The sequence below is a fragment of the Oreochromis niloticus genome, unplaced genomic scaffold (genome assembly GCF_001858045.2).
Source record: "Oreochromis niloticus isolate F11D_XX unplaced genomic scaffold, O_niloticus_UMD_NMBU tig00000321_pilon, whole genome shotgun sequence".
Taxonomy (NCBI): Eukaryota; Metazoa; Chordata; class Actinopteri; order Cichliformes; family Cichlidae; genus Oreochromis; species Oreochromis niloticus.
In genome coordinates, this window is record NW_020327123.1 from 1,380 (window position 1) to 22,458 (window position 21,079).

The 21,079-nt window shown below is 42.0% G+C and overlaps 1 long non-coding RNA gene and 1 pseudogene across 1 annotated transcript; one reads left to right on the plus strand and one right to left on the minus strand.

The window, feature by feature from the left end:
- The first annotated feature begins 16,720 nt into the window (after positions 1–16,720).
- LOC109198468 (uncharacterized) lies at positions 16,721–17,817 on the plus strand. The gene is made up of 4 exons (XR_002059266.2): positions 16,721–16,862; positions 16,972–17,119; positions 17,221–17,303; positions 17,734–17,817. It is a non-coding gene; the product is annotated as an uncharacterized LOC109198468 (long non-coding RNA).
- A 1,596-nt stretch (positions 17,818–19,413) lies between these two features.
- On the minus strand, positions 19,414–20,366 carry LOC109198467 (biotinidase-like; annotated as a pseudogene).
- Positions 20,367–21,079: the final 713 nt, after the last annotated feature.

The window sequence follows — 21,079 nt, forward strand, 5'->3', positions numbered from 1 at the left end:
AGAGTACTCAGGGGTTTGGACACAGTAGTGACCTGGGTTTGAACCGTCACGAGGAAGGACTTTTTGATTCTGTAGGTGATGTGTGGGATTTATGTCCTGCCAGTTTCATGGCGTGGCAGGATATTAATCCCATAAATGTTCTGTTGTAGTCGTAGCTCTCTAACCCTGAAGTGACCAAACTATTATAGCACCTTAAAGGACAGAGCGGTCTTTGACTTTTGCACAGGAATACTTTTAAAATCTTTATCATACTTTTACTGGGTCCTTTACCTATTACATATTTCTAAATCATCTCTTACTTCATACAAACCCGATTGTCCTTGTTTTGTGGGAAAAAAAATCTTTTATTTAACATAACAAAACACAATGAAATCAAAACCCATCATGGCAAAAACACAATTTTTCATTATCCACTCCATAACAGGGGCTAATTCCTGTAAAAAGCTATGAAAAGTTGTAATTAATGATATAGGAAACCATTTTTATAATAAAAATATCACAGCTACACATGGAAATATGCTTCAAGGAATACAGTTAACTGACTGTCTGCAGAGATCTGTTGCTTCCACTAGATGGTGGCCTTCACTTACAAATCTGACCTCCACCGACCTGACCCCTTCATGCCTGAAAAGGCGGCTATTTAAAATATTAGATTTATTATTTTTATTACACTACAGACTAGAAGCATGCTAATATGTTTTACTGATTGGAGGAGCAGTTTTACAGCAACATTTGGTGCTTTGTTTTTAGGGATTGAATTACGTCTAATTCAAGCATCTTTTTCTCCTTTAGCATAATTTAGCTGGAATGTTATTACGGTTTTACATTTCAGTTAAATCACACTGTCACACAGAACTCAATGACAGACTGACAGATTGGTGTTTCCATAAGAACAGATGACTATTTTCCTCAATGTGTTTTTCTATAAAACATTTACAGATCAATGCCTTTGGAAGTGACACAATAAAACAACACATTACAAGCTAGCATGTTTTGCGCATATGACATGCTGTAGATGCTGTCTGAATACAATAAGAGGAAACACACTGGGCTACAGGGACCAGGAGAGGTGGGTGTAGGACTAGACAATAATGATGATTAAAACACCTCAGCGACCCGGGGCAGTGTTGGGAAGGGTTACTTTTAAAATGTATTCCACTACAGAATACTGAATACATGCCCCAAAATTATTCTGTAACGTATTCCGTTACGTTACTCAATGAGAGTAACGTATTCTGAATACTTTGGAATACTTAATATATTATCATGCTGTTTACAACTACATGAATGTCCTATTGCTGTGATTTATTACTGTTACTGAAGGTACGTAGTACGAACGTAGTAAAGGGACCTCTGGCTAATACGTCGGGTTCGTGTCGGGCTGGTAGCCGAAAACTAGCTTTACTTTGTTTGTCTGGGTCAACTTTGCTTGCGGGAGAACAGAGAGAGGCGTTGAAAGGCTGCTCCAACGGAACTTATTTTTTCCGGAGGAAAACAAGAACACAGTGTACAGTTGAGTCTTAATAGCTTACTTACAAATGGCTCGTCAGGCACTCTTCTTGGCTGCAGTGGTTATTATTATATTACATGCTTTCCAGCTCCCGTTTTTGCCCGTGACAGCTCGGACTTTTCCTTTCTCCCTCCCTCGCTCACAGACACATAACGGGTATGGTAGTCCATTCTCCCTGCAGCACGGACTACACTGCCCATCAGGCTACATTCTTTAGGGCCATGCCTGTAGCATTCTGCCTTTTAGCTTAGCACAACAACAACAACAAAAAAAGCGCTCTCTCACCCAGGAAACACGCAGAGAGAGAGCGTCACCCTGTAACCATGGCAACCGTAACGCTGCCGCCTGGAACAACAGAACACAGCTGTCAACAAACCCAAACAATCCTGACCCGCGACAATATGAAACAGGGAAGTACCGCCGTGTATTCCATTTATTTCAACAAAGTAACTGTATTCTGAATACCACCTTTTTAAACGGTAACTGTAACGGAATACAGTTACTCATATTTTGTATTCTGAATACGTAACGGCGGTACATGTATTCCGTTACTCCCCAACACTGCCCGGGGTAGGGTGTTCCCACAGCTCTGCTGCTACTCTGCTCTCTCTGGCTAAGGGCAACGTCTCTGTGATGAATCAGCTGTTTATGTGCTGTTTGTGTGCAAGAAGAGGAATGAATCTTTTCTTATTTATCTGACTAACTTTTGGGGCGAAGATACAATGTAACAAATGCACACTGAGTACATACTGTGTATAAAAACAGATGTAGCTACCAGGTCTGGAAAATAAAGCCATTCTGAATGAAATTCTTTTAAATCACCAGAAAGGTGGGAACTCTTGAGGTTGCAGAAATGAGACTTGTACATGAGCTCCATCACCTTGCTGATGCATTTATGCTCTTAATTGGTAATTTTAGATGACATAAAAAAAAAACATGAAGGTCATTTTGTAGCTTTTGAGGATAGAGGATAAAGCAGGGTATGCTTCATCATGGGATTTACAAGTCACCCACGTAGGAAGAGGCAGTGTCCCTTAGATTCTAAATTCAGATCCACCCCTCCCTTGGCTGATGATGCCACAACGCTAATCAATTGGTGAAGTCACAGTATATCTTTTATATAAAGTCTGTGACCCTGGTATAAGGTCCCGCCTGGTGAAATCGCCATTTACCCACAACAATTGAAAACTGGGAAACTCTGACACCTCATTATTAAAACAAAACAAAGAGGGCAGACTTCATGTTGCCTGAGTGATTTTGAGCTCACTGCTTTGAGCATTAAAAGTTGATTGGACATCATTCAGGCCAAAAACTAGTCTGAAACTGTAAAAGTTGGGGTCCAATAATCCACCTAGAATATGATGCACCTTGTGTACATTTTTTTACTTGAGCTCTGGCTTAATGTGGAGATAGTTAACTTGCCAGTGAACACAGACAGGAAGCTGTATTACAGATGATGGTGCTGAACTCTGAACTGCTGTTTAGCTATAGCTGTGTTAAACATCCCTGTAAGCGGGAGCCCAGGGAGGGAACTTCCCCTCCTATTTATCTTATTAAATCTTACTGTTACCGACCAGGTTGGTAACCATTTAGCATCTTAATTGGGAGGAGTGATTTTCTGTGTATTGTACCAACAGACTGTAACTTGGCTAAATTCTAGTCTAGACATCAAATGAAAAGTAGTGCATACAAATCTGAGATACCAAAACTGTCTTCCTGAAGAATCTTTAATAAACAGCAGACGATGCAAACAATCAGGTGTCAGTAGCTAACAATGCTATTTGTTCTGTTACAAATTATGGGATGGGCTGGTGTAACATCAACACCAGTCTGCTGGCTGGGTGAAAGCTCACTCATTCAGCAGCCTCCTTCTATCCTAATCCTGTGCTGACTTATAGCTATACAGACATTAGGCCAGACCAGGGGTCGGCAACCCGCGGCTCCGGAGCCGCATGCGGCTCTTTAGTCCTTATAGTGCGGCTCCGCGTGGTTGGGAAAATAAATTAGAAGTATTTCGCTGAAGTGTATTTTATTTATGTTAGTTCTTTTAAACTTGTAGTTCTAAATTGGAAGATTATTGTGATATTGAAATATAAATATAAAATTATATTCTATTATTTTTTCCTCGCTCAATATAAGCGTCACACTCGCGGAAGCCGGTATTCCCGCCGAAACACCGTGCATTTATCGAGACTTTCAACCCCGGGTAGGCCAATTATGGATCTTCGGATCCACATTATGTCAGCAGCTGCACCGTGAACTATGTTAAAGACAAACACTGCTCACGCCTCACAGACGACAGATGACAGCTTACAGTCCTGCGTAAACTGACTTCGCACAGCACCGATTAGCAGACGCTGTGCGCAGAGGTTCAGGAGCAGAAGTCCCATTGTAAACATACCACGGCAGACCCGACGATGTTTGCATGAACGCGCTTTTCACACGCGGTTGCTGTACGCATACGGCCGGCTGTAGCTTCGCAGCTCACAGCCCGACACACACCACCAACACAACAGCACAGATAGCGCAGACTTTAAGGCGGCGAGGCGTGATTGCGGGTGCCGCTCAGGTGCGTCCGCCTTCCCTGCAGCGGCGCTGCAGACCACGCCCCCGCCGCACGAATTAACCAGGTAAAATACATATTTAGGCAGAATTTTGCAAATATCTATTTTCAATTTTTCAGCAGCATAGAGCTTTTTTTTACCAATTATTTTTTAAAAGTCAGGTCAAGGCTCCAAAAGCCCAAAGGAGATATAAGGGAGGCGGCTCACAACAGTTTTTGTTTGCTACATGGATCATTTTAGTTCAGCTGGGTGTCTTTGCTTTTGTTATATTTCTTTAAGAGTTCAAAATGTGTTGATTACATAAATAAAATGTAATTTTCTCTGTAGCACTTCATGGATTTCATAAGCAGCACACCTTAGTTGTTCACACAAAGGTACAAAAAACAATATATATACAGTGTTATCTTCATTTTAGATGTCAAAAAGTATTTGCGGCTCCCAGTGTTTTCTTTTGCGTGGAAACCGGGTCCAAGTGGCTCTTTGGGTGTAAAAGGTTGCAGACCCCTGGCGTAGGGTTTCAGAGAGTTTTGTGGCTATAACGTAGCTACAGCGTAGATTACCCGTATAAATCCTCAGGTACATGGAACGTTCTCTGCTCAGTGGTGTTGGATCCTGATCACCCCATGTTTGTGTTTCAGTGGGTGATGGGAGTCAAAGAGGAGATATTGGTCTGTGTGTCTCCACAGTTGTTCTCAAACTAAAGAAGGCGCTTGGACAGGAGACGAAACCTGATGGCCTCCTTCACTTTCATCAACATTTCTTTCAACTTTATATTAAGTTTGTCAGTGAAAAGCTATGAAATGGAAATTCAGCCCTCGGAATCAATCCCAGATTGTTTATCTGCTTTTATTGTGATAATGAGGGAACAGGCCTCACATGGCCATGAAAGTGCATATGGTACTTTTGAGTCCCCCCCCCCCCCCCCCCACACACACACACACACAAATACCTTTGTCTTTAGAGCTAATAATTAATAAACAATGGTGTGCCACCACCATTATACATTTTTTACTTTTTTACCTGAAACAGGTGATCAGTCTGTCGATACAGAGACACAGGCAACCATTCATTCAGCTAATTTAGCGTCACCAGTTAACCTAACGTGCATATGGGGTACTCATGTGCGTACACATGGGAGAGGCCCAGCTCACTGATTCAAATCCAGGACCCTCTTACTGTGAGGCGACCATCACTACTTATTAATCTGCAAAAAGTTTCACTGTATTTATGAGTCGAGACATGAAAAATGTCCTCTAAGTTTCAGATTACAGGTGTTTGATAGCTGGATGACTCGATGAATCACTGACTTTGATTGTTATATTGTTCAGTTATAAAATAATGACTCAGACACGTTGAACCTTGAAAATAAATAAACTATATTTAAATAAGGTCAACTTCACTTGATTAAAGACCTTCGTTTTCTTTCAGGAACACGTTACACCTCATGCCATGATTCAAAACCGAGTTTTTTTCTAAGATTTTTTTTTCTTGCATTTCATAAAGAAAACCTTAAATATCATCTTCAGTTAATTTATTACAGTATCGAATAAATGTATATGTCTATCACATGACATTGTAGTAATTTCAGTCAATATTTCCCTACAAAGATTCAGGCAGAGAGAAATTTTCATCATCACAGGAAACGACTTCACAAAGAGACACACTGAAGAGAGCAAGACCTGGGAGGGAGGAGAGGAGGCTGAACACAAACACAGACACTGAAATATCATACACCAAAAAACAAAAAGATGACCTGGGATGTAGCCTGGACCCAGCACAGCAGGATCTCTTTTCACAGCTTCTACAGAAACAGGTGAGGAGGAGACTGACTCCAGGAATGGCGCTTGTTTGTGTTTCTGCTCAGTCTGTCTGAACCGAGCTGTGGTTGTGCGTGTCACACTTGCTCACTTTATTTCACAAGAAGACTCAGATGTTTTGAAATCCTACTGTGGGGAATCGATCCGACAGAATAACCTACAGGCATCCATCACAGTAGACCATGCTGCTATAACGTACGTACACCGGGCTTCATCATGCATGTGCAGGGGAACACAGGAGGGGAAGCAAACATGGATGCACACTGGGAAGGATCAGGTAAGGAGGGGAGGCTGAAAAGAGCTGGGGGGTGGGGGCATTACATCTAGCTACAGAACAGCGAAGGCCAAAGGCCGACAGTTAGTACAGAAGTTTGTGGAAACATGGAACATTGTCCGGACATTGTAGACAGTTCTGTTTTTGGCTCCTGGGCCACACCGAGGTCACAAATGCACACATTGTGGAGGTGATTCGCTCTGTTCCTGCTGGTGCTGGTCATTACACAAGAGTTCAGCAGACCTCTGCATGTGTGTGTGTGTCATATCTATTGTTGGTCCCACCTGGTGGTTTGAGTGAGTAAACTACTGTTCAGGGGATTGTTTGAACCTCACACACAACAAACCTGCCTCACAGCCACGGCTAATATCTACAAAACTTCAGCTCACAACAGCCTGAGACTGACAATTATACTGGCAATGTTCCACACTGTTTCTTTATGTAAACATGCTACTTACACTCAAAGTTCCTCCGTCACAAGGACGACATGAAGAAGTGTACACTGGCGGAGGGTTATGACAAACACTGCGGCAGAAAAAAAGACACGGACTGAGCTCGAACAATGTAAGCTGCAGCGGAACCTTTTCTCGTATTGCACATTGAAACCTAATTGCTCAAATAAACTCCAAACTGTTCTCCTCAAGGACCTGCAGCACATCTTATGCTTAGAGAAATAATCTTCTATAAATAAATAAATATATAAATTATCTACTATACATGAAAAACAAAGACACAAATGAGTTAGCGGACCATCTATTTCAGTAAATTAGATGCTTTAAAGTTTGGTTATGATGCACTACTACACCGTTAAAGGGGAGATTTCTCACTGTGGAAAATATATCAAAGTCTAACCCACTAAATTCAGACACCATGTAGTCTACATACCAGCTTTATACACTGAAACTATCCTAAATGTTGTTTAGAAATACAAAATAATCTACCTTGGCTACATCTGCAAGGAAAAAGATACAAAACTGGATTTTAGAAAGTTTACAAAGTTAGTCAGGGTTAACCAATCAAATCCTTTTCAAATTATCATGTTTAACAACAATAATAAAGAGTTCCACTTGTATAGCACTTATCATCTGTGGGTGAGAGGTTTATAATGCAATGTCCTCAAAGAAATATATTTAATGGGACTGAAATTAGGCAGTTATAATAATAATAATAATAATGATAATAATTAAAGCTTCTAGTCATTATTATTATTATAAGACAATCTTACTGCTGTTTGTTGTGACATTTTTCACACGCTGGCTTTCCTGCTTCATGCATCTCAGTGCTGAACATAGTAGCCCTGAAGTGCCAGCGTGGAAATGTCGAAACGAATTAGAGCGTGTTCGCACACCATCCAGTGTTTTATGGTGTATTTAGCAGCCGGTTTCTTCAGTAGCTTGTGAACATTTGTTCCAAGTCTGCCATGCAATACTGAGCAACACATGCATGCCTTGCAGAGCCATGTTTCCTGCTGTGGCACTATGATGACTGTGCTGCTCCCGTGTAGACATCCTCGTTTCAGGTAGACCCTCTGGTCTTTAATCAGAACCTTCTTTTTTTGTTATTACAAACGATGCGCTGGCTTTCCATAAAGAAGGAAAGTAAATTTTTAACATGTTTGGTACATGTGCTCTAAGCAGACATGAATAGACAACATGATGGGTCCACCTGGATCTGGTGTTATCCGAACCAGTGGAAACACGAGACAGTTCTCCCTTCGTATATTGCACAGTAACCACTTATAGAATGATGGAGGAAAAGATAAGCACAACACAGTGTTTTAGTTACGTTAAATAAAGTGCAGCCTGGGCAGTTTGTACAGCAGAAATCTTGAATACTAGATTTTTTTACTTGAGCTTCCCTTAAGGCATTCTTTGTTTGCTATCTTAAAGCATTAGTGTGCTGTAGACTACAGTCCTGCAGCCTAATTAATGTGTAGATTATTAGCTTTTTCCTAACAAACGCTGCAGACCGGATGCTGATGATGGCAATCAGCAACTTTAGAGACTTTATTTTTGAGAGTAAACTAACACTGTTGAGTCTTGTTAACCACCCGTACATGTTTGTCTGCCCATGCTGCTGTCACTTAAGATAAAGGAATGGACGAGTCTGCCACTAACAGTAACACAGCGATGGCTGACTGCAGCTCATCAGCCCATCTGACTGCCTCAGACAAAGTTTTTAAATGACACTGCACACATCAGGAGTGTGTGAGCGCATATTTGGTCCTTCAGGAGAGGAAAATGTCCTTTTGTTCCTCCCGGACCAAACGGCTTCTTCTGTTTTATACAGGAAGATTTAACATCAAGGACTAGCTGACAGTTTCTGTTCACCGAGTCGACACAAAAACACAGGGATGTAATTTACAGGTGGATAATTAGGCTGGTTATTCCCTTTTTCATAGCATGTACATGACATATAATGTGAAGATGCTCTGTACATGGCTATACATGCAAAAACTAATCCTTCAGCTTTATATGCAAGCCCCTGTCAGAGGCTGTGGTCCGGTAAAGAGATTAGTACAAAGATGTTCTTTTAGTCAGTGTTACACTTATGCAGCTTCTTATTTACTTGTTTTGGTTGCTAAAACTTTTATTTTCCACTTAGCATGTCGCTAAAACTAAAGCCGCTGACATTTGTAATATTTGCAACTACCAGTGTTCCAGCCTGTGCAATGAAAATCATCGAAGCTTTGCTGACAGCGACAGTAGAAACCTGGCATTTCTGTCTCTGCATCCTTTTGTGTGGCAGCCTGCCCTGTGAAATTACTACCCGGGGTAGGGTGTTCCCACAGCTCTGCTGCTACTCTGCTCTCTCTGGCTAAGGGCAACGTCTCTGTGATGAATCAGCTGTTTATGTGCTGTTTGTGTGCAAGAAGAGGAATGAATCTTTTCTTATTTATCTGACTAACTTTTGGGGCGAAGATACAATGTAACAAATGCACACTGAGTACATACTGTGTATAAAAACAGATGTAGCTACCAGGTCTGGAAAATAAAGCCATTCTGAATGAAATTCTTTTAAATCACCAGAAAGGTGGGAACTCTTGAGGTTGCAGAAATGAGACTTGTACATGAGCTCCATCACCTTGCTGATGCATTTATGCTCTTAATTGGTAATTTTAGATGACATAAAAAAAAAACATGAAGGTCATTTTGTAGCTTTTGAGGATAGAGGATAAAGCAGGGTATGCTTCATCATGGGATTTACAAGTCACCCACGTAGGAAGAGGCAGTGTCCCTTAGATTCTAATTCAGATCCACCCCTCCCTTGGCTGATGATGCCACAACGCTAATCAATTGGTGAAGTCACAGTATATCTTTTATATAAAGTCTGTGACCCTGGTATAAGGTCCCGCCTTGGTGAAATCGCCATTTTACCCACAACAATTGAAAAACTGGGAAAACTCTGACACCTCATTATTAAAACAAAACAAAGAGGGCAGACTTCATGTTGCCTGAGTGATTTTGAGCTCACTGCTTTGAGCATTAAAAGTTGATTGGACATCATTCAGGCCAAAAACTAGTCTGAAACTGTAAAAGTTGGGGTCCAATAATCCACCTAGAATATGATGCACCTTGTTGTACATTTTTTTACTTGAGCTCTGGCTTAATGTGGAGATAGTTAACTTGCCAGTGAACACAGACAGGAAGCTGTATTACAGATGATGGTGCTGAACTCTGAACTGCTGTTTAGCTATAGCTGTGTTAAACATCCCTGTAAGCGGGAGCCCAGGGAGGGAACTTCCCCTCCTATTTATCTTTATTAAATCTTACTGTTACCGACCAGGTTGGTAACCATTTAGCATCTTAATTGGGAGGAGTGATTTTCTGTGTATTGTACCAACAGACTGTAACTTGGCTAAATTCTAGTCTAGACATCAAATGAAAAGTAGTGCATACAAATCTGAGATACCAAAACTGTCTTCCTGAAGAATCTTTAATAAACAGCAGACGATGCAAACAATCAGGTGTCAGTAGCTAACAATGCTATTTGTTCTTGTTACAAATTATGGGATGGGCTGGTGTAACATCAACACCAGTCTGCTGGCTGGGTGAAAGCTCACTCATTCAGCAGCCTCCTTCTATCCTAATCCTGTGCTGACTTATAGCTATACAGACATTAGGCCAGACCAGGGGTCGGCAACCCGCGGCTCCGGAGCCGCATGCGGCTCTTTAGTCCTTATAGTGCGGCTCCGCGTGGTTTGGGAAAATAAATTAGAAGTATTTCGCTGAAGTGTATTTTATTTATGTTAGTTCTTTTAAACTTGTAGTTCTAAATTGGAAGATTATTGTGATATTGAAATATAAATATAAAATTATATTCTATTATTTTTTCCTCGCTCAATATAAGCGTCACACTCGCGGAAGCCGGTATTCCCGCCGAAACACCGTGCATTTATCGAGACTTTCAACCCCGGGTAGGCCAATTATGGATCTTCGGATCCACATTATGTCAGCAGCTGCACCGTGAACTATGTTAAAGACAAACACTGCTCACGCCTCACAGACGACAGATGACAGCTTACAGTCCTGCGTAAACTGACTTCGCACAGCACCGATTAGCAGACGCTGTGCGCAGAGGTTCAGGAGCAGAAGTCCCATTGTAAACATACCACGGCAGACCCGACGATGTTTGCATGAACGCGCTTTTCACACGCGGTTGCTGTACGCATACAGCCGGCTGTAGCTTCGCAGCTCACAGCCCGACACACACCACCAACACAACAGCACAGATAGCGCAGACTTTAAGGCGGCGAGGCGTGATTGCGGGTGCCGCTCAGGTGCGTCCGCCTTCCCTGCAGCGGCGCTGCAGACCACGCCCCCGCCGCACGAATTAACCAGGTAAAATACATATTTAGGCAGAATTTTGCAAATATCTATTTTCAATTTTTCAGCAGCATAGAGCTTTTTTTTACCAATTATTTTTTAAAAGTCAGGTCAAGGCTCCAAAAGCCCAAAGGAGATATAAGGGAGGCGGCTCACAACAGTTTTTGTTTGCTACATGGATCATTTTAGTTCAGCTGGGTGTCTTTGCTTTTGTTATATTTCTTTAAGAGTTCAAAATGTGTTGATTACATAAATAAAATGTAATTTTCTCTGTAGCACTTCATGGATTTCATAAGCAGCACACCTTAGTTGTTCACACAAAGGTACAAAAAACAATATATATACAGTGTTATCTTCATTTTAGATGTCAAAAAGTATTTGCGGCTCCCAGTGTTTTCTTTTGCGTGGAAACCGGGTCCAAGTGGCTCTTTGGGTGTAAAAGGTTGCAGACCCCTGGCGTAGGGTTTCAGAGAGTTTTGTGGCTATAACGTAGCTACAGCGTAGATTACCCGTATAAATCCTCAGGTACATGGAACGTTCTCTGCTCAGTGGTGTTGGATCCTGATCACCCCATGTTTGTGTTTCAGTGGGTGATGGGAGTCAAAGAGGAGATATTGGTCTGTGTGTCTCCACAGTTGTTCTCAAACTAAAGAAGGCGCTTGGACAGGAGACGAAACCTGATGGCCTCCTTCACTTTCATCAACATTTCTTTCAACTTTATATTAAGTTTGTCAGTGAAAAGCTATGAAATGGAAATTCAGCCCTCGGAATCAATCCCAGATTGTTTATCTGCTTTTATTGTGATAATGAGGGAACAGGCCTCACATGGCCATGAAAGTGCATATGGTACTTTTGAGTCCCCCCCCCACACACACACACACAAATACCTTTGTCTTTAGAGCTAATAATTAATAAACAATGGTGTGCCACCACCATTATACATTTTTTACCTTTTTTTACCTGAAACAGGTGATTAGTCTGTCGATACAGACACACAGGCAACCATTCATTCAGCTAATTTAGCGTCACCAGTTAACCTAACGTGCATATGGGGTACTCATGTGAAATAATAATTGCTAGAAATACGACGATTTGCTTTTTCTGTATTATAAAATTTAAAAAGCTCACTGGAAGCTACTCTACCCCTATCTTTTCGTTGCATTCGAGATTCTTAATTGTCTGGGATTGTTGTTAAACTTAATGTCGGTTACAGTTTTATTTTGGAAAAGGTATACCGGAAGGTGAGTCGTGCTCTTATTTTTCTGACACCGGATGGATGTTGAGGAAGAAGGTGGTTTTCTAAAAACATTAAAAAGAAGTACCGAAAGAAAGTCTCCGAAGTGCGTTGCCTTAAGCCTGACACACGTGCATAAAAATATGTTATAGATAAATATTTTTAGAAGCTGTTTTCTCATGAGCTTATTAGGAAATATGTCTTACTCTACATTTGGGAGAACATTAGAAAATAAACTTGAATCACAAGAGACCTTTCCAGACATTTAATTCAGTCTCAAAAGTCCCGGACAGATTCTAAATCAGTTCATTTGTTTGAGGGAAGGGCAGAGGAAGGTGCTTAGACTGCCTCGGGGTGATTTTTCTGGAACATTCGTTATCATTGACTTTGCTCCGGAGATTTAGAGTTTACACAGACACGATTACATAACCTGGCATTCACGCTATGACCACACCACTTAAGTATGATTTGAACAGTGAGGCTTGTACGAACGTGTTTATTATTGTAGTCATTTTGACCAAAAAAAGTTCTCACATTAAAAAAAATGTGATTAACACACTTTGTCAGAAAAAACAAAGTTCATCCTAAAACAAATTTCTCTAGAAACTATGAGGAAAATAAAACTAAAAGGACACACCCTATATTAATATACGCCCTGGTTTTATGGCTTCGAGATATCCATTTTCTTATAAAATCTTTGGCAAGAAAATGAGCAGGTTTTACAAGTCTTTTGTAAACTGTGAGATTTAATGATGTTGTGTACTGTTAAAAAAAAGTGGTTGAAACAATGTAAAACACTGAGCGAAGGCCATTGTGTGTGATATTTGTTTCGAATTCAATTCAGCTGCTAAAGAAAATTGCTAAAGTTTTCTATAACCAAGAGTCTTTGACTGGATACTGAAATGAGCTCCTTTGTGGTTTAAGTATAAACTAACAGATCTTTGTAATTATTTTGTCTGAATTATTGGTCAGACATAACCTCTGCAGACTACAAGTTGTATAGTGGGAATAAATATTTCACAACACACAGTTTGCTGCTGGTTCAGTCAAGGTTGTTTGAAGATAGATCAAACCTGCAGCTTCAGAATCTAGTGCAAAAAAGACAACACAAAGCGGAGCCGCCGAAGTGTGAAAATGTTTCACTCAGTACAGTGCGCTCCAGCTGTGAGGCTCCAGCTGCTGTTATGCAGCTGATGAATTGGTAATTGTGCACTGACTGGTCCTGGTATTCTCCTAACCCCAAAGCTGTTGCTGCTGAGAAAATGTAATTTACACAGCTGGAGAAGCAATGTACCTCCCCACTCTGCTTTTCTGATTTCACAGTAGTCCCAGTATCTCCCAGTCATTCTCACACATCTCCATAATGATGTTGGTGGTACAGGACCACTGTTTTATCTACTCAGATAATCACTATCAGACACGTAGTAGTAAACAAAATCAAACATCAACATTTTTATGTATTTCAAGATTTTTATTAATTGTATTGTAATGGCTGATGGATGGTGAAGAATTTGCAATATAACTGTTGTTGTGAATTTTTTCACAACAACAGTTATATTTTCACAACAACAGTTGTGAATATTTTCACAACTGTTGTTGTGAAAAAAAACCCCCCCAACAATCAAATGATCCCCTATGAGCAAGCACATGGCGACAGTGGGAAGGAAAAACTCCCTTTGAACAGGAAGAAACCTCCAGCAGATCCAGGCTCAGGGAGGGCGGCTATCTGCTGCAACCGGTTAGAGGGTGTGTTTTTTATATTTTACTGCTGTTAATATTTCCATGTCTGTAATAAGCGTGATAAGCAAGGTGCAAGAACCCTGTCTTAATTTGTAATAATGGGGCACACAGTGTTTTCTGTGGTTTAATAGGAAGAGGAGGCGGGGTGGGAGTAAATTTTATTTGTGTTTATGTCCCACGTCTCTAATAAGCGTGGTGCGTAAAGTGCAACAACCTTGTATTGGTTTTTAATAATGGGGCACGCTGTGTTTTCTGTGGTTTCTCAGACAGGGCGGGGGGGTGTGGGAATGAGTTTTTAGCATTAGCTGGCGAGTCTTTCGCTACAGACACAAGCCTGTTTGTTTTATTAATTGTTGGCAGCCGAACTCGTCCGTTTTAGGTGTTGTTTGTTCTGAGCTGCTGCGTTGCTGACAACGGAAGAAACGAACCCGACCAGTACAAGTTTGCAGGAATGCTTCTTTTGCTTTGGTTGAAAGTCATCTGAACCTTCCTTTTCTAAAACCACACTATGTTTCTTCCCCTCTGTTCTGTCTAAAACTGGGATGTTTTACGAGCGGCTTTGAGAAGTTCCAGCTCCATATCGCGAAGACGGCGTTCGTTCTCGGTGGCCTGACGTCGTTGCTTTAACAAATGCTGTGTTCAATTTCTTTCTCAAGTTCAGCCAAAGCACGTTTTTCTTTGACTGTCTCGTTATTATATTGGCAAAGTTCAATGCATTTTTCACGCCTTTTTTGCGCCTCTTCCATATGCTTTGCCAATAATATCACGTCAGCCTTCCTGCCGGCCTCTCTCCACTCCCGACTTTCCCTTTGTTCCTCCTGCATTATCTCTTTCTTTAGCCTGATTGCGTCCTCCCAGCTGTTGTGGAGTGACTTAAACCTGGCTTTTCTTAGAATATCGTTGTGCTGATTATTTTGAATTAATATGTCGGATATATTCATTCCCTCTCTAATTTTAGTTCTTTCTCTTTTGAGCTCTGAATTTTTAAGCTCTGCCAGTACCTTGTTTGGCATTTGAACTGAGGACGTTTGGAGGGCCTTGTTGAAGTTTGGACCATGGCGATCATTAGCTCTAGCATAAATGTGAGACATATTTAATAAAGGTTGACTTTCACTGGTATTTTAGACTTTCAGCGGTATTTTAGACGGAACAACTTTGTAGTTCACTTGTGTAGAGAGTATAGCGTCGCTAAGGCTCTATTTAAGCCCTTGGTTTGGAAGCTCCTTTGAAGTTCCTTTATTGTGACGTTGCAAAGGCCTTTGAGCTGAGCGTAAGCCCCGCCCTTGTGCTGTTAATTAGCAGCAGGTGCAACGTCTCTGTTCACACCAAACGCCATAGGCTGTATCCAATGTTCCCTCTAAGCTGCGCAGTGCGCTGGCACGGTCTCTGCGCACAGAAAATCTGCGTTGCGCACAAAGAAAAATCTAACTTGAATTGAAATTAAAAGCGTTATTTTCAGTCATACGTCGTTGTTATTCCTGCTAGCAGTATAGTTTTGTTTCCGTTGCAAATAAATAAATACATACATAATAAAATTTCATCCCTCCCCAAACACCCCCAACACTGAACTAACAACTGAACCTTATAGAGTCCAGTGCTAAATACCCTAATGAGTGTAAAACCAACACACTGTCTTCAACACCTTTCCAGTTTTCACGCATTAAAGCTACTCTCTTGAGCAGGAGAATGACTTTGTTTTAGTTACAAAGAGGCATATCAGGGTACTTCCCAAAGTAGGAACATGTGCTCTAAAAACTAAGTACTGTAAAAAAACAAAAAAAACAAACAACTACTGATATATACAAGTCAAATCTAATAATAATTGCTAGAAATACGACGATTTGCTTTTTCTGTATTATAAATTTAAAAAAAACTCACTGGAAGCTACTGTTACGACCCGTCTAGGCCAGGCAATAACATGAACGAGGCACTCGCTCCCCCCAAGACCCAAGCAGCCACAGGAAACAAATCCGTTCGTTATATTGTGATTTATTACAAGGTGGAAGAAAGAAGAGGAACAACAGAACGGGAGTGTCAACACTTCAGGGCGAGCCAAGGCCAAAATAATAAACAAAACAAATCTACACAAATCCCGCACCCCTGACCTTACCAAAATAAAGTCAAAAATAAAGACAGAGTCTGACCTCCTTAACTAATTCAAAACAGGAGAAAACGGGTGATCAAAGAAACGGCAGCTCACCCTACCCACTCCACTTCCACAACTTTTCAGACAACACTGCAGCCAACGACTGCCACAGGTACACTGCTGGGTGCTGAGGGAAACGCGAGGACCTCTCCAGCCGTAGCACTCCAGCCTCCTTTAATGGCGGGTCCTCCAGCTGGAACCAGTCGCGTCAGGGCGGTGTATCCACGCACCAATCGGAGCAGAGCCCTGGCACAGCTGAATTAACATAAACAAATATTACCTGCCCAGAACAAACACATGAAAATACAAGTTCGTAACACCCCCTTCCATAAGAATTAAACAACCCTCCTATTGTTAATTTCCAAACTAAGAGACAGGGCATCAGCGATAACATTTTCCGTCCCTTTCTTATGTTTGATTTGCAGATTAAAATCTTGCAAAGAAGGGACCAACGCATAAGTCTCTGATTTGAGTTTGCATCTGGGAGAGAAACACCAATGGGTTGTGGTCAGTGAATACTTGAACAGGTATAGAGCTGGATCCAATATACACCTCGAAATGCTGCAGGGCTAACAACAAAGCAAGGGCTTCCTTTCAATAGTGACCGAATGCTTATGAGGATCGATTTGCTCTGAGGGTGTGTGACAGGCTGCGTTATGTGTTTTAGGATAAACGATAATGAGGGAGTGGCAGAGATGTTAATTGACTCCCTGGGTGCAAATATTGTGAATGCAACGGACTCCAAGGGCAGGTAAGAGATGCAGACAGACTTAACATCTTGTGTGGAAGGGGTTTTTTTTTTGTATTTGTTCTTAGTGAGCAGGAACGTATTCACAATAACTGTGTTGATGTTGATGCAGGACTCCTCTTCATGCTGCAGCTTTTCTGACCATGTGGAGTGCGTTTCCCTTCTTCTGAGCCATGGAGCTCAGGCAAATGTTGTTGACACCCACATGCACAGAACACCACTGATGATGGTAGCTCTAAATGGACAGACCAATGCTGTGGGTCAGTACACTAACTGATCCTGGGATAAACTTGTGGAAATAATGGTCCCTGATTTCTTCACCTTTCACTTGTATTTATCTCCACTGTTGTGTTGTTTACAGAGGTGATGGTGAGCGGTGCTAAGGCAGACTTGGCACTGCAAGATGCAGACAGGAACACAGCATTGCATTTGGCTTGCAGCAAGGTAAGGGCTATTCAGAGACAGGAAATGTTCTTTAGTCATTCAGTATTAAAAATTAAAGTTGAAAGTAGTTACAATTCAGATTTTATATTTTGCAATGTGTGGGACGTGTATGTTTTGGCCCTGGCCCTTGGAACATTTATGTATCACTTTGGACACATCTGGCAGACACATTTAACCACATCATCACATGTTTCACTTGCATCACTAAAGGCACAATTTGGAGAATGTCATATTATTGTGAACAATAATATTTGCCACACACACACGCACTGGTCCGTAACTGTCACACAAAGAGCTTTTAAAGCTTGCGCGAGATTAACGTTTATGTGAAGCTCAGAACGTCATCTCTTTAACATACTGACAAAGGCAGGATTGTTGCACATCTCATGTGGTCACTGCAGATGACTTTGGTACTCTCTGTTCTTCTCAGGGTCACGAGACAAGTGCCTTGTTGATTCTGGAGAAAATCAGCGACAGGAATCTCATTAACTGCACCAACGCTGCTCTGCAGACGTATGTAGAACCTGAAGGTTGCACCTACTGTAAACAGTAGGATAACCTGCAAAACCCACTGTGAACTTACTGTAACACTCTTCTACCTGCAGGCCTTGCATGTAGCAGCCAGGAAGGATTGACAGTGGTGGTCCAGGAGCTGCTGGTGAAAGGAGCCAGTGTGTTAGCTGTGGATGAGAATGGTCAGCTTTCATCTCACTGTACTCACACATACTCTTCAGGTGTAATTCTAATGTTACTATGAACCTTTCCTCCTTTTATTCCAGGTTACACTCCAGCTTTGGCTTGTGCTCCAATCGGATGTAGCTGACTGCTTGGCCCTCATCCTCAACTCAATGATGCCCACCTCACCCATGTCACCATAGCAGCTTTGCCCACTCTCTCGCTTACTCAAACAGTCATCAACCACCACCCTATCTCAAACCACATTTCCAAAGGTGTGGCCTTTGATACTCCAGCCCCACTGAGACCTGACCACGCCTCCTACTGCAGGCCAGAACGCCTGCTGTCCTCTGTCTCCGGAGATGATGAAATGAATGACTCAGATTCAGAAACGTACTGAGGACTAGTGGAACCTCAATACTGGCAGGTTAGCCAGCCACTCAGGAGCCTTAATAGATCACTGACAAAAGCTTGACAGGGCAGTAAATACAAGCAGTATTCTTAGGTAAGTCTCTTCAAATCTAAAAATAATCCTCGTCTGAACACATGCTTGCTTCCTTCAGGTGCATACACAGTGGAAAAGATGCACTAATGTAATAATTTGGTAAAATAAAGAATAATTTGCCACTTTTTTTTTCCACGGCATCACTGTACGATCAGTAACATGGTCAGCGTCCTTTTCAATGTAAAGCAGTGGTTTTATTTTTACGTTGAACTCTTTCTGTTTGAGGATACAGTTTTAAATCTTTCAAAGATTTTTCATTCACATTTACTAATGGAGCATCTGGTGAAGAAAAGCTCAGAGGACTGCTTTTTTTTTCTTTGTTAAGATACAGAAACTGAGGGACAATCTTATGGGACCAGCTGAAGAAGCGTTTTCCCTACTGTACTTGAGATTTTATTCAGAGTTCTTTGAGCTTCACAGCAGCCACTGACTGTCACTCTGGACACTTATAATGCTGCATTCATGATTAGGATCGACTTCTTGATTCCTAGAGAGAAAGTCAATATTGAAACCTACGTATTTATTCCAGGTGAGATTGAATCGTTGAGAGCAGATTGTGACAGCAGGTGGATGTAAGACCAATGTACTGTACAACTGATGAACTGAATGAGCAGCCCAAGGAATGGATAACTTGCAATGCTGTAACTTCTTAATGTTTGTGTTGTGTACAGGAGACAAGAGAAGGTGGCTGTCACTGTGTGGATTTGTTTGTGTGTGTGTGTGTGTGTGTGTGTGTGTGTGTGTGAGAGAGAGAGAGAAACTATTAAATATTGCCTTTTGAGGAATATGCAACATTCAAACAGAGGATAAATGCTACTTGGTGGAATGTTTGTACTGTAAAGATTAAGTAACAGATGAATAAAGACATTTGTTTTGGTTTATTTATAAGAGATAAAAGAAATGTGTAACAGCTGAAGGTTGGAGCAGCTCTTAACCATAACACTGAACTTTATTTTCCTGATCCCTCTAAAGTTTATTCATTGTCCAGGTGGTACATTCGTCCATACAGGCAGGCAGTGACCAGGCCACCCTTCGTGTTTGAATGTTTCATGGTCAGTCTCCCGTCTGCAGCTTTCTCCAGACTCTCTGGCTGCTCCAGGAACATTCGGCTTGTCAGAATAGATGGGTACACGTATTTGGTGTCAAAGTTCCCTCCAACAGGAAGTCCATTTTAGACTCTGCTTCTTCCGCTTCCTGTCCACAAGAGCTCTGATCCAACCCTGCACACAGACTACTGCACAAACCTGTAGATATTTAACATGTGGCAAATAAAAGTAGTGAGTTGTCAGTTTTAACCTTTTTAGAATATTCAAATTCATGTGATTCTTGCCTGCAGTGCGTAACGTCCGTTGACGGTGTGTGTTCCTGCAAGTGCGCCGAAAGCATAGAGCTCTTTATGTCTTGCAGTAACCACCTGTACTGCAGGCGGCAGCAGAAGTGCCGTTGCACACTTTAATGTCGCCTTGTGTCTCATTTAAGAGGACAAATGTAAATGTGTCATACATCATAGAGGAGATGAAGGTGGGTAGGAGGGAGGAGGAGGGTCATCACAGCTATCTGGTAGCAGTATCCAGAGTCTGTAGCCGCTGATATTGTTGATCCCACCACCAGCCTCCACCTCTTTGGCTGCACTTTGTTTTACCTCAAGTGGCTCCAAAATGGCACTCTGGCCACCAGCAGCCTGCCCTCTGGTCCCTTTCCTGGCGTGGTGGTAGGTGGCAGAAAAGGGGTGTAGATGCCACTTCCTGTCATGATGAGCCTGTCATTACGAATGTTGACAGCTAGTAGGGTGACGTTGGCAGCCAGACTGAATGCCTGCTGAAACTGGATTGAATCCAGCAGGGGGAGCTGGTTCATCCAGGCCAGGGGTCGGCAACCCGCGGCTCCGGAGCCGCATGCGGCTCTTTAGTCCTTATAGTGCGGCTCCGCGTGGTTTGGGAAAATAAATTAGAAGTATTTCGCTGAAGTGTATTTTATTTATGTTAGTTCTTTTAAACTTGTAGTTCTAAATTGGAAGATTATTGTGATATTGAAATAAATAAATTATATTCTATTATTTTTCCTCGCTCAATATAAGCGTCACACTCGCGGAAGCCGGTATTCCACCGAAACACCGTGCATTTATCGAGACTTTCAACCCGGGTAGGCCAATTATGGATCTTCGGATCCACATTAGTCAGCAGCTGCACCGTGAACTATGTTAAAGACAAACACTGCTCACGCCTCACAGACGACAGATGACAGCTTACAGTCCTGCGTAAACTGACTTCGCACAGCACCGATTAGCAGACGCTGTGCGCAGAGGTTCAGGAGCAGAAGTCCCATTGTAAACATACCACGGCAGACCCGACGATGTTTGCATGAACGCGCTTTTCACACGCGGTTGCTGTACGCATACAGCCGGCTGTAGCTTCGCAGCTCACAGCCCGACACACACCACCAACACAACAGCACAGATAGCGCAGACTTTAAGGCGGCGAGGCGTGATTGCGGTGCCGCTCAGGTGCGTCGCCTTCCCTGCAGCGGCGCTGCAACCACGCCCCCGCCGCACGAATTAACCAGGTAAAATACATATTTAGGCAGAATTTGCAAATAT